The sequence below is a fragment of the Dipodomys merriami genome, unplaced genomic scaffold, assembly GCF_024711535.1.
Source record: "Dipodomys merriami isolate MVZ:Mamm:240054 unplaced genomic scaffold, mDipMer1.0.p SCAF_2, whole genome shotgun sequence".
NCBI classification, from domain to species: domain Eukaryota; kingdom Metazoa; phylum Chordata; class Mammalia; order Rodentia; family Heteromyidae; genus Dipodomys; species Dipodomys merriami.
Genome location: NW_027203381.1, coordinates 25,771,101 through 25,784,045, shown reverse-complemented (window position 1 = coordinate 25,784,045; position 12,945 = coordinate 25,771,101).

Here is a 12,945-nt window from a genome sequence, read left to right as displayed (position 1 = left end):
TTTTAGAAGTTTTGCAATTGCAGTTACTTAGAATAAAATAAGAGAAAATTAGGTGTATTTCTAAATACAGATATAATACTATCATAGAATAGTGGGAAAATTTAATATAGTTCCCATAGCCAAAGATAAAAGCAAAAATGTATCAAGACTGACATATTTTAATGTATGACTATTAACAGTGTTTCACTGAAGAATATGCTGGCTACTATTTTTCATTATTTTGGTATTGTGTTTTTAACCCTAGAATATATCATAGAGTATTGTCTTTAAAGGCATATTTCCAAGTAACACAAGGACAGCCTTGTACCATTCAGACAAATGTCACAGTCAGAAACTTACTGCACCCCTAGAAGAAAGCACTTCAAAGACAGACAGCTTTCTGGCAGAAATCTCAGCAATCTCATCAGCAACTATGCTTTGCCCACTGTATGCCAAAACCTTAATTTGCTAGTGATCACTCAGTAGGATCTTCCAGTTTGTTGCTACCCATAAAACTCTTTTTATCATGTGAAGTGTTCATGAGGCTAAACAAGCAGTTTTCTTTCCAAGCTAATTTGTGTCATATTCTGAGTTTTATTAAACCAAACATTTCCTGGTTAAAATGACAGCTGTAGTATATAAGTGGCATGGCTTAGTTTAAAGTATTATACCTAATAAACATTTATTTTAAATGGAGCATTTTAGACAAAGAATATGACATGAGTATGATTAACATAGAGCATATTTGTTCTATTGCTCTCTTCATTTCAACATATGATGTCATCTTTCCTGTATCTAGGTAACAGTCAGGTTTTCATTTTCTTCACAAAATATGGCTGAACACCTCATAGACTACTCACTTAATAAGGTAAAATTGAAAATGTTTTCTTAGTATTTTCTTTTCCTTCCACTGTTCTGTGTATGGTCATATACCTTACTCTTCAATTTTCTTCCCTTCTTATCTCCCTTCCTTCCTTCTTTTTCTCTTTCCTGCTTTCCTGCTTTCCTTCCTTCCTTCCTTTCTTTCTTTCTTTCTTTCTTTCTTTCTTTCTTTCTTTCTTTCTTTCTTTCTTTCTTTTTTTCTTTCTTTCTTTCTTTCTTTCTTCCTTCCTTCCTTCCTTCCTTCCTTTCCCTCTTTCCTTTATTCCTTTCTCCTTCCTTCACTTTCCTTTCTATTGTTCCATTGTTACTTTCTTTTATCTTTTTTGTTTGATATTTTTCTGTGATTTAGTACATCTTTTTGTATGATATTTGCAGGCTGAATCATTACACTATTATAACCAAAGAAGCAAATATTAAGGTTCATCAGAGAAACCAAGGGTATACACTTTTAGGCCTCTGTGTGAACATTTTCTGTAAGAATTTGTTTGCTATAAGAAAATGTTCATTCTATTAATATTTATGTTTCTTAAATATTGGTGAACTTTCCATTATAAATAGTATTTTTACAATATATAAACTGAGAAGCTCAGCTAATGTTTTTTTCATCAAAATAATATCAACATTTGGTGGTATCAGGGGAAAGTTGAATTTCAGTGTGGTAAGGCTAGGTTGGAGGTCAGGTCTCTGGGAGCCACTCTTTTCTATGTCATTTACTGCTAAAATGACCTTTGTCAAATAATAACAGTTCCCTGGAGCTCAGTTTATGCCTTTTTCAATAGCTGGATATAATGAAACTACTATTAAACTAACTTAAACCAATATAGTTGCGTAATATTTATGCTACTTTCACTTGTTCCCATATAAAGAAATAAGGATCAGACATGAGAAAAAAAAATATACATTAAGTCAAAAGAATTTTAGTTGCCTTCCTTTCACTGAAGGGATCTCTTTATCTGCTTAGATAGTTATCTGCAACCTTTATAGTTCTAGGTAATTTACTTGTTCATTTATTATTTTGCTTTCTTTTCCTAGAATCAAACCAAAGTTTGGATTTCTGCATATTGCAAATTCTGTTCTCTACCTCTTAAATAAATTCCCAGATTGAATCTTCACTTATTTTAGCTCAAGGGTAATACAGCTGTTCTTACTGTTTAATGCTCAATATGCTAAAGGTACCTATTTCAAGTGGAGTAAAATTCCATCACTCATTGGAACCAGGTAGCACAAAAGAGGAAGAGGCTCAGAAGAAAGAGAATGGGAGATTAAAGAGAGGAAGAACAAGGGAATAAGGGAAAAGAAAGGGAATGGAGTCACAGCAGAAGCAGAAATAATGTGATGCCCAGGAGAACTCCCATAAAATCTCAACAACATCAGCAGTATTTTTAACATATGGAAGAAAATCTCACAAATTCTCTTACTTAATTTAGACAAATTGGAGCAAAGTTTAATAATCTACTTTTCTAGGAACTTTTCTAAATTTTTCAGAAATTTCAAATTTAGATCTGATTAATCTCAACCAGGGCTGAAAGAAATGAAGATTAAAAAAAGATAAAACATTTAAAACATTCATCCCAAAAGTTTGCTATTTATATTGGTATGTAAATCATTAACTTTTACATTATATCAAAGTATAAATAGGTCTTTATGGGTAAATGTAAGCGTAATAAGATCCATTTCCTCAAACAAGTTTTGATACAGTTTGATACAATATGAATATACTAATGTGTGCAGGCATCTGCCAAATGTGGAACTATAATTAGGGGCTGATATAATCGCATTTGAGCATCCTAGTTTACATGGAACATTTTTATAATCTGAATCGATTGTCTGTCTTATCTGGGCCTGGCAATAGGAAAAGTGATGCTATCTAAATGGAAAAATATAGAAGTGTCAGGATATGGATATTGTCCAATTAGAGTGACTGGACAACTCCACATTGGATTAGGCAACTGCATGACATTCTGGGAAAGTATCAACAAATCAAAAACATAAGAAATTTGTGCCCTTAGTAAAAGACGTTGCACAAGAACTTCCAAAAATTTCTTCTCATTATCATTGACTGTTATAATAAATGATGAGTCATTTGAAAGGTGTTAATTTGTTGTGATGTCTTAATCAGATTACTTTCAAGACCTTATCTCTGACCATCAGTGAGGGGTTATTTTTGTTGTTGTTGTTTGTACAGTTTATGGTTACTGCACATGAAGAATCCTATGAATAGCATTTGGAAGACTGGTATAGTAATTGTAATGGTTAGCTATACAATTATTGAGTGGTCTAGTTATCTAAGTAAGGTTTCTAAAGAAAGACTTCAGTGTTTTCTATCATCTTGTGAAAAGTAAGAATAATGTTAACTCAAGTAATGTTGAAGTTCATACAGAGGGAGGTGGAATTTTTCAAAACCTGATGTTCTTACCATTTTTCTTGGTCTTCTCAGGGGTACAAGGCTTTATGGCATAAAATAATGCTTAAAACTAAGAAAAATAAGGAAACATGAAGATTGTGTCTGTTTATACTCATTTCTACAGCCATCCACTTTGCAAAAGTCATAACTAGTATATGTCTGAGTCAAGCAGAAAAGGTCAGATAAGTTGATGTTAGGGGAATGAACCCCAAGATAAGTATTCAAATGTTTTTTTTCCTTTCATGCAATTGTTTCTAACATATTTATAAGATGATTTCTTTGTTGCTTTGTATGTCCCTCCCCCATGGTAAAACCCATGCTTTCACTGTATTTAATGTTGGTATAATTTGTGGAGGAGAAGGGCAAAAACAAAAGTTTAACTAGGGATACAGGTGGACCCATTGCAACAATGAGATGTACAAGTCGTTATGTTGAAAAACGAACTTTACAGCTTTGGTGGGGGGGTGGGGAGGAGGATTGGGTGGGGGGAGGAGAGGAGTATGGGAAGTGATGGGAAGGGGAAACAAAGAAGAGGCAACAATGCTTGATAAGAAATGTATTTGTTATCTTGCCCATGTAATTGTAACTCTTCTGTATGGTATTCTCACAATAAAAATAAATAAAGAAAAAGAAAAAGAAAGAAGAGATTTAAGAGAAATTGCATTGGTTTTATGTTTGATAATAGAAAAGAAGAAGCCATAGATTCAATAAGCACCCATAAAAAAGCATGGATTAAATACTTACAAAAAGACTTAATGCATGTAAAAGAAAAACAGAAAAATAAACAAATAATCAAGACTTTGATACACTCAAAAGAACTGTGTAAGTAAAAGGAAAATAAATTAAAACACACTGGAATGATTCATAATCTGTTGTTTTGCATATTATATAATACTGTTAGTGTAATGAAGATATTTTAATAATTGGTAAAAAATAATATCTTTCCAATCCCTAATGAAACAGAAAACATACTGCAGATTCTTTAGATGCCCTAAGCCGTGACTGACTCAAAGTGCCAAGGGCTAACAATAATAAATAAAGGAGAGATCAGTGAGACAAGCATCTAATTTGGGAAGAGGAGAAAATCAGCAGCTGTCATGGTAGTGAACCTGTGTAATCTTGGCTGGAAAAACTATTTCAATAGAAAATAGATTATTTTATTTGCTTTCTTGCATTTTTCCTGTGGACATGCAAACACACCCATGCATGCACATTCAGAGCATCAAAATCCCAAGCACTTTGATCCCTTTCCAGTGTGTTCTTTTTGAGCAAGTCTAAAGCCAGCCCTGTCTGCTCTGAGGATGTTCCCTGGAAACAATGAGGCCATTAAAATCTAACATTTAGCTAGTCACTCTCTTTATGCTGTTCTTTTTATATAAACTTATGATCCTAAATATAGCAACATTGTTAGAACAGGTCTGTTGCCTAAGCAGAATCTATAGAATTACACAATATATATGTAGGAAAATATAATAATAAACCCTCTTCAAACTAAAATGATAGGAAAGTGGAAGAGTAATATACAAAGATAAATTGAAGCAAAGTATATTATATTAAATTGTAAATACAACATTAAAACAACTTTAAGCAATAAATGTATGCTAACAAAATTATGAAAATATTAAAGAGTCTAGCACATGATGACTGAATTTGCAATCATTTAAACAGTGCTTTAGTCTTATTTAGAATGTTGATGACCTTTTTGCTTGTACCTGAGGCATTATGACTGTTTATTCCTGTTCAGTCAATGCCAACAAAGACAGGAAAGCCAAGTGTTGTTTTTCATTCTTTCATTTGTTTTCTTTCTTTGAATTTGTTGTTTGCTTCATAAGAGTCAGTGTGTGTGCAAGCCCAAATAGAGTGAAACCAGGCTGCCCTGAGTTGCAGAAGTGGAGTGGCAGTCTGGCCTCCTTCACCAGCTGAATCACTCACTCCAAGCACAAGTGATTCAATTTTGTGCCTCAGCAAAACTGCAGATTACTACATGCTATAGACCAGTGGGTTGCAACCCCAGCTGCAAATTAGAATTCCAGTGGGAGCTAATTTTAAATACCAATGTTCGGCCCCCCACCTAGAGTATGAAAACAGATTTTTTAAAGTTGTGTCCTCGGTCTGTGTGTGTTTGCGTGTGTGTGTGTGTGTGTGTGTGTGTGTGTGAGAGAGAGAGAGAGAGAGAAAGAGAGAGAGCTCTAGGTAATTATAATACACATGAAAGATTCAGAGGTAGGAATCATAGAATCATAGCTCCATTTGTCTGCATTGGTCCCTCTCAAATTAAAAAAAAAATCTGTCAAATTTTTAGAAAGAGTGTATTATACTTTAACCAAAAATAATTGGAGAACGTGAAATTATTGTAGAAAATAAGAAAGAAATTATTATAATAAAAGCATTTAATGAATAATTTTTTTGTTTAGGCATAAAAATAGTAGATACTTAAAGGATTTATTTTTCCTTTTGTACTGATATAAGTACCTGAAGAATTGAATGGTCCATATGACTATATTCTACAGCAGAGATCCTGATACAAATCATTGCATCCTGAAACTTTTCTAAATTGGAATTATAAATCATCCTTCTTAGCCTGAGAAATATGATCCCAAAGTCGTACATTGTAAGCATAGCTTTGTATAGAAGACTGGTATTTATTATAACTTATCCAAGTATTTACACTTAAGAATAAATTTTTTGGTTTTGTTTTACTCATTAAATAGATAAGGAGAAGCAAGCATTGTGGCTCAAGTCTATAGTCCTAGATACTTGGGAGGCCGAAATGAGTAGACTATAGCTTGCAGCCATCCTAGGCATAAAAGTTTGCAAGACTCCAGCTTAAGAATATATCTGGACAGGATGATGACGTGCACTTGATATCCCAGCTGCAGTTCAGAACATTATAGCCCAGGCTGCCTTGGCATACTATTGGACTTTACTTTGAAAATTACTGACACCAAAAGGGGAAAGTGATGTGACTCAAGTTGTGGACAGGCCTATAGGGGCTTGTCTAGCATGCAGGAAGACTCAACACATTTCCCTGATCTTTGTCCACATGGCAATAAATGAGGACCTGCTCTGAGAAACTATGAATGTCTTTTCTTTGAGAATGTCCTAATTCTCACAATGTCTTACAGTTTCCATTGAATGCATATTTGCGCTGGCCCTCAGCTCTTGAGCTCAAGGTGAGTGCTCTACCGCTAGAGCCACAGCTCCTCTTCCGGTTTTCTAGTGGTTTATTGGAGATAAGAGTCTCACGAACTTTTCCTGCCTGGGCTGACTTTGAGCCGTGATCCTCAGATCTCAGCCTCCTGAGTAGCGAGGATTACAGGCGTGAGCCACCGGTGCACGGCTCTTACTGTGTTTTATGATGATGAGTAAAGTTATATTTCCTGGGAAGACTCATGTTCATATTGTGACCAGGTTGAGTATTGATTTGTCTAATAAAACACACCACATCACCTACATGGTAACAACAACTTTATAACACCAGGAGAACAGAGCTCTATTTCTGCACAATGAAAACTAAACAGCAAAGTTTAAAATTCTCTAGAAAGTCACATTGGCCCATTTTAAGAGTAACGTATGATAACTGTAACTAACACAATGGATTTTTCTATTTAGAAGCTTATTTTTCATCTTTAGGTAAGTAAAAAAAAAAGAACACCATAATTATTAGTAAATGTTTTGTAAATTAAACTTTCTATTCATTTCTAGTAAATACAAGTAATGTTGAAAGTTTCTTCTACTTCTCCTATCTCCACCACCAATGCTCCAAAAACAATAAAATTTGAGACGTTATTAGCTGTCAGACATTATTATTGTCTACTTCAGACCAAAGTTGTATATATGTGACTACTTAGTATTTGCATAAACATTTTAAAGCACCAAACTAATCACTTCTTTCTAACCAATACTTTTTTTTTTTTAAAGAAATCTATTCCTGGACACAGTGAGACTAGATGGAACACTTTATTCTTTCTTTTATCTTCTATGAGTTTTTGACCTAATGGGCCAGACACAACAATGGAAAAGATGAACAATTTCATGGTCTTATAACTAGGATCTATGTTACAGATATTCAGAAGACATAGATAAGTCCTTTAAAAGTAACTGCCCTTTCAGAAAGCATTACAAACAACCAGTCACACCAGGGTGGTGGTGCTTTCTGAAGATCAAAAAAGGTTATATGAACCTCTTAAAAGTAACTCAGCATTAGTGGACATTGCAAGATTCTTTCTTCTAGAAAGTTGACTGGGGGGGAAGAGTTAGGTAGTGGACATTTCTCAGGGGTTAGGTGCTTGCTGATGAGCATAACGCATCAAATAACAAGTTTGGGTACTAGTATGTGAGAATGAAGAGGAAGAAAGGAAAGGAGGGAGGGAAAAAGGAAGGAAGGGAAGGGAAAGAAAAAAGAGAGAGAAGGAAGGAAGGAAGGAAGGAAGGAAGGAAGGAAGGAAGGAAGGAAGGAAGGAAGGAAGGAAGGAAGGAAGAAAAAGATAGGAAACTTGGTTTGTTGACTTTGATAGCAGGATATTCCATTAAATGTGTACAGTGAATGAGACCATCATACAATCTTGGAAGAAAAAGATAAAGGATGTTCTGAACATATATATTCCTTTAACTAACTTGATCGGTAATATTTTATAAGATGCACTGCTTTGTGAATACTTCTGTTTCTCAATTGCTCCCTCTATTTATGTTACCTTCTGCTACTCCTCTTGTATTTCTTGCAGAAGTTTATAATCAGTTTCTTATTTTACACTGAAAGCCACAAATGAGGGCTGGGATTAGCAAAGCATTCTTTAAAACCAAGAAGACTTATCAGGAAAAACAATCTGCCTTCCATAGACACACTCTCTGTGTAGATAAAGCAAAAATTTGCTTACCAAATTCACATTCACCATAGCAGAGCTTGCATGAGCAAAGCAGATATACATTACAGCAAAGGCTAAGAAGGATAAAACTACTGATCCTATAGTTATAGGGTCATAAATCTTGTTTTCTACCTGAAAAGCATTTAATGGCTGGCAGTTTAAGTGTATCCAATCAGAAAGGACCTGGGTATAGGGACACATTTTACATTCTACAAAATATGGAGAGTCATAAGGTTAGAAAGAACAGATGGTCTCCAAATGACTCTACCACCGCAACTTCAAAATATCCAAATGTGTTTGAAAAGTTGACGATTCTTTCTAAATAGAAATAGAATTTAAGCCTTCCTTGAAGCTAAGTATAAATCATTATAACTTGATTTCCACTGGTCTTGGGAAGTCTAGACTGATCACCCAGACTTTGTCATATCTGCTGATAATGAATAGAAATTAATTGGAGAGTCTAAATAGGTCACCGAGTCTAGGCTCATTAGATGCCATGTTTATTCCCCATCTAATTCTATGCATCAAGAATGGATGGTGAATAAAATTTAGAATGCCTACAGATCTTTATATATGAAAAAAGTCTATAAAATTCAATCAATTTTCCACCTGTTTGTGGCACCAGCAGTTCATTCCTGAAATACTAGCTACTTAGGAAGAAGAGATCTGAGGATCTCATTACAATTATGCTTAGTCAAACAAATAGAGAGATGTTTATCTCCAATTAACCAACATAAAATCAAGTGTGAGGTTGAGGCCCAAGTAATAGAGTTCCAGCCTGATTATAAAAGCCTAGCAAGAATTCAAGACTCTCTGTTCAAGCCATATTACCGCCCCCCCACTTAAACTAGATGCATAAAAAAGAGATTAAATATGACAATATAGCTGAGATTATCATTATACACACTTTAAGATTTTCAAAATTTCCCCCTCTACAAAATTAACATTTTTCCCTTCAAATTCAGTAGAGTTAGATTTTTTTCTAAAGAATGCAAGTTAATCCTTGCTTAGTATAGGCAAAGAATTAGACTTTGACTAGACAATAATAGGATGTAGCCTGAGATATTGTGTCTTTGATTTTTACTTCCAGATATATTCCAAAATATATTATGGGAAGGATTATATTTTTGCCTAAAGACATTAAATCATGAAATGCAGCAAAGGGATTGAAGTTTCCAGACAAAGCATATGTAAGGCTCAGTGCAGTATTTATTTTTAGATCATTGTCAACCTAATCATCAGTTCACATTTGCTTCAAGACGTTCTTGTCCATGGGTTCAAATATTCTAAGAGGTCTTCAGTTCTCTTCCAGAGAGACCTTTCCCTTCATATATAAATACTCCTACCTCCTTCTCAAACTCATCACAGTTTCAGTAAACTTAACACAGTACTTACCCAGCAATTTAAAACTCCTATATATGGCAATAGTGAGAGGTGCTAAGGGAGAAAGTTATCATTATAAACTTTAAGTAGAATTTTATTTCCCTTAGTTCTTTATTTTACTACGCATTTTTTAACCTTTATTTTTTAATAAGCTTTTATTGTGAAAATACCATATAGAAGGGTTACAATTACATGAGCAAGGTAATGAGTACATTTCTTATCAAGCATTGTTGCCTCCCCTACCATCCCTGCCCTCCCATCTCCACAACTATACCTGCCCCCTCTCCAAAGTTGTAAAGTTTGTATTCTTTGGAGGCAAAGGTTTGGTATCACCTTTCAAGATAAACTAATTCATGAGAGTTCAGATGGAAGAAAAGAGAACTGGTTACAATAAAGAGAAAGAAAACATCCTAATCTCAAATGTAGGACAAAAATTGCCCTACATTTATTGTAAAATGGTGTATGTATGCTTTGCTGAATTGTATTACAGTTTATTTTTTACCTTTAAAAACTTGATTATTAGCTGGGTGCTGGTGGCTCAAGCCTATAATCCTAGCTACTCAGGAGGCTGAGGTCTGAAGATCGCCATACAAAGCCAGCCCAGGCAGGAAAGTCCATGAGACTCTTACCTCCAATAAGCCACCAGAAAACCTGAAGTGGCGCTGTGACTCAAGTGGTAGAGCACTAGGGGATGAACTAAGGGACAGCGCCAGGAGTTGAAGCCCTACAGCCAATTTAAAAAAAAAAACAAAAAACAAACAACAACAACAACAACAACAACAAAAACCCAGATTATTCTCTTGTCCCAAATGATATTCAGGGAAGAGCTATGCAAGCCCACCTGTCTTGAAGAAAATAATCTACCTCAGAATTACAGCAAGAGGGCAGCTGGAAATAGCATGAAATTTGGGTTCTACACCCAGACAGCAGTCACAGCCAAATAAACCCCACTAATTCTCAAGGACTGTCACTCTACTGTGACTTAGATGATTGCAATTATTTTAAACATTTATTTATTTCAAACTGTGTCCTCCATCACTGTTGCCTTAAGAACAGTCTTGACATCTTTCATACCTCTGTGGATTTTCCTTCTCTTAGTAGCTACAGCCCCAAGAATTAGAAAAAGGACAAAGATAAAACAAGATAAAACCATATTTTTTCAACTTTCAATAGAAAATGTTTAATTTTTTCGTGGTTTTTACAACTAAGAAGCATTAGTGGAGAGATCTATTGTGTGGGTGGCAGGCTAGATGCCTTAAACCTAGCATTTGTAACATTCTACAGTTATAGTTGACTTAGAAGAGAACATTGTTACCCATTCATTTGGGATGGATCATAATGTCTTTTTCATTCTTCACACCAGTTGTCATTTGTATATCACTTGGGTACGTTAGTTATTGATTTGACTAGTTGGGGCAGACATCTAACCTGAAAATACGATCCAGTCTCTTCTTTATATTAGCTTATCACACCTTCACTAGATCTTAGGTGTCTATTACACATTTGAGCAAGGTATTTGAGAGTTGTGCCTTGGGAGGGGGTAACAATGTTTGACAGGAAAGGTACTCAACACCTTACTCATGTAACTGTACCCCTCTGTACAGCATCTTCACATTAAAATGAAATAAAAAAAACACTGAAAAGGCTCCAACTTTGATATTCAATGCTTTTCTTTAGATTGTAGAGTTCTTGATACATTTTTGTTTTCTTTTGTACGTTGTATAAAGTGTTATCTCATATCTGTTACTCAGATTCTGCTGAGATCACTAGCCCCCTTACTAACCCACCCTAGACAAAATATTTATATATATATATATTATGTCTCCTAATTTTTCAAGGATTATATATATATAACATATATATAATATATATTTTCAAGGATTGTATATATTATATTATATATAGTATAATATCATATATAATATATAATATAATATATATATAAAATCCTTGAAAAATTAGGAGACATAATTTACCTCTGTAAGTAATGTCACTTGTGATTCTTCCTATCACTCTTCATGGACAGAGAAGCAGATTTGTTCAAAAGTATTCATCTTACTCATTCTGGCCTCAAGCTCTTCTTCCTAATGTGTTCAGTTCCTACGCACTTTCACCCACCATTATCACCATTTCAACACACAAAAGCCAATAGCTAAAGCCAAGTTAAGAGTTCTATGCAGCTAGGGATTTCTGACCAATGTCTAATTTACTCCAAACCACTTGTAAAATTTCAAGTTAAAGGACATTTTTATAAAGGACATGTCTTCTTGATTAAGTTAGTTTGCCCCTTTGCCCTTTCATAACTCTCATTAAAATTGAAATCACTTGCTCAGTGAATGACTGTGTTCTGTGTTCAATGATGTGGTTCTTGAGGACAGGGGTCAATTTCATGGACATATCTAACTCACTGATATATCCTCAGTACCTCATGCACCTAAAGCCACTTATTTATTAAGTGAATTGATAAATGAACAGAGAATGAAAATACTGTCATTAATTTTTATTAGATTTAGGAAATGATTCTTCAAACTTTCATTTGAATCTGCCCCTTGGACTGTCAAGAATTTTATTGACTCTATACTTCCATACCTCTATTGATTTATCTGGCTAGTCTTTGAGTTGATAGTTTCTCAGTATCTTCACTTCTACCTCTACTGGAGAGGTGAGGAAAATATATATGTTCTTTAAAAATCAACGTAATGTGATTTTTATATATAAAATGTTGGAAGTCGAAAATTGTAAAGTGAAAGCATGCTTGGAGCTGCTGATAAGTTTTCCATTTTACCACTTCATACCATTTAAATTTAACATTTTATAACATTCCTTCTTAGTGCTCCAACAAGAGCTGTTAAATGGCCAAATCTTATATCAATTATGTCTCAGAAGAATATTGTTTTAAATTTGTTTCCATGTGTGTGTATGTTTGTTTTTATTCTGTATTTATAATGAAAGAGTCAATTTTTTTCTAAATTGTGTCCAACTTAAGAAATGCAGTTTTAATACAGTAAATACAATAAAAAAAATTGGGAGTGGCCTGCCATCTTCCATGTAGCTCTCCATCATAGGGTTCTTGAAAATATCTCGAGTACAATGATGTACCCCAATCAGAGCCTGATACTTCCTCCTTCCAATCATCTGATCAATATTGTGCATTGCACAACATTCTCATGGATGTTTTGAAAATATTTGTGTTAATTGTAACTGAAAAAAAATGCTCAAAGACCAAATATTTCATCCCTCCTCTTACACAAAACAAGTGCTCAAGATATTCAGGGCAATGTGATTCATCTACAATACAGGACCAGTAGTGGGGGAAGAAGCAATACTGGAATATTTCATTATTCACATTCACTTCAAGATTCTTATTCTCTCATAAAAAGTGAATACATTGAGTCCGATATTTTTTAAATAAACCACTCTATTTGCCTTCTG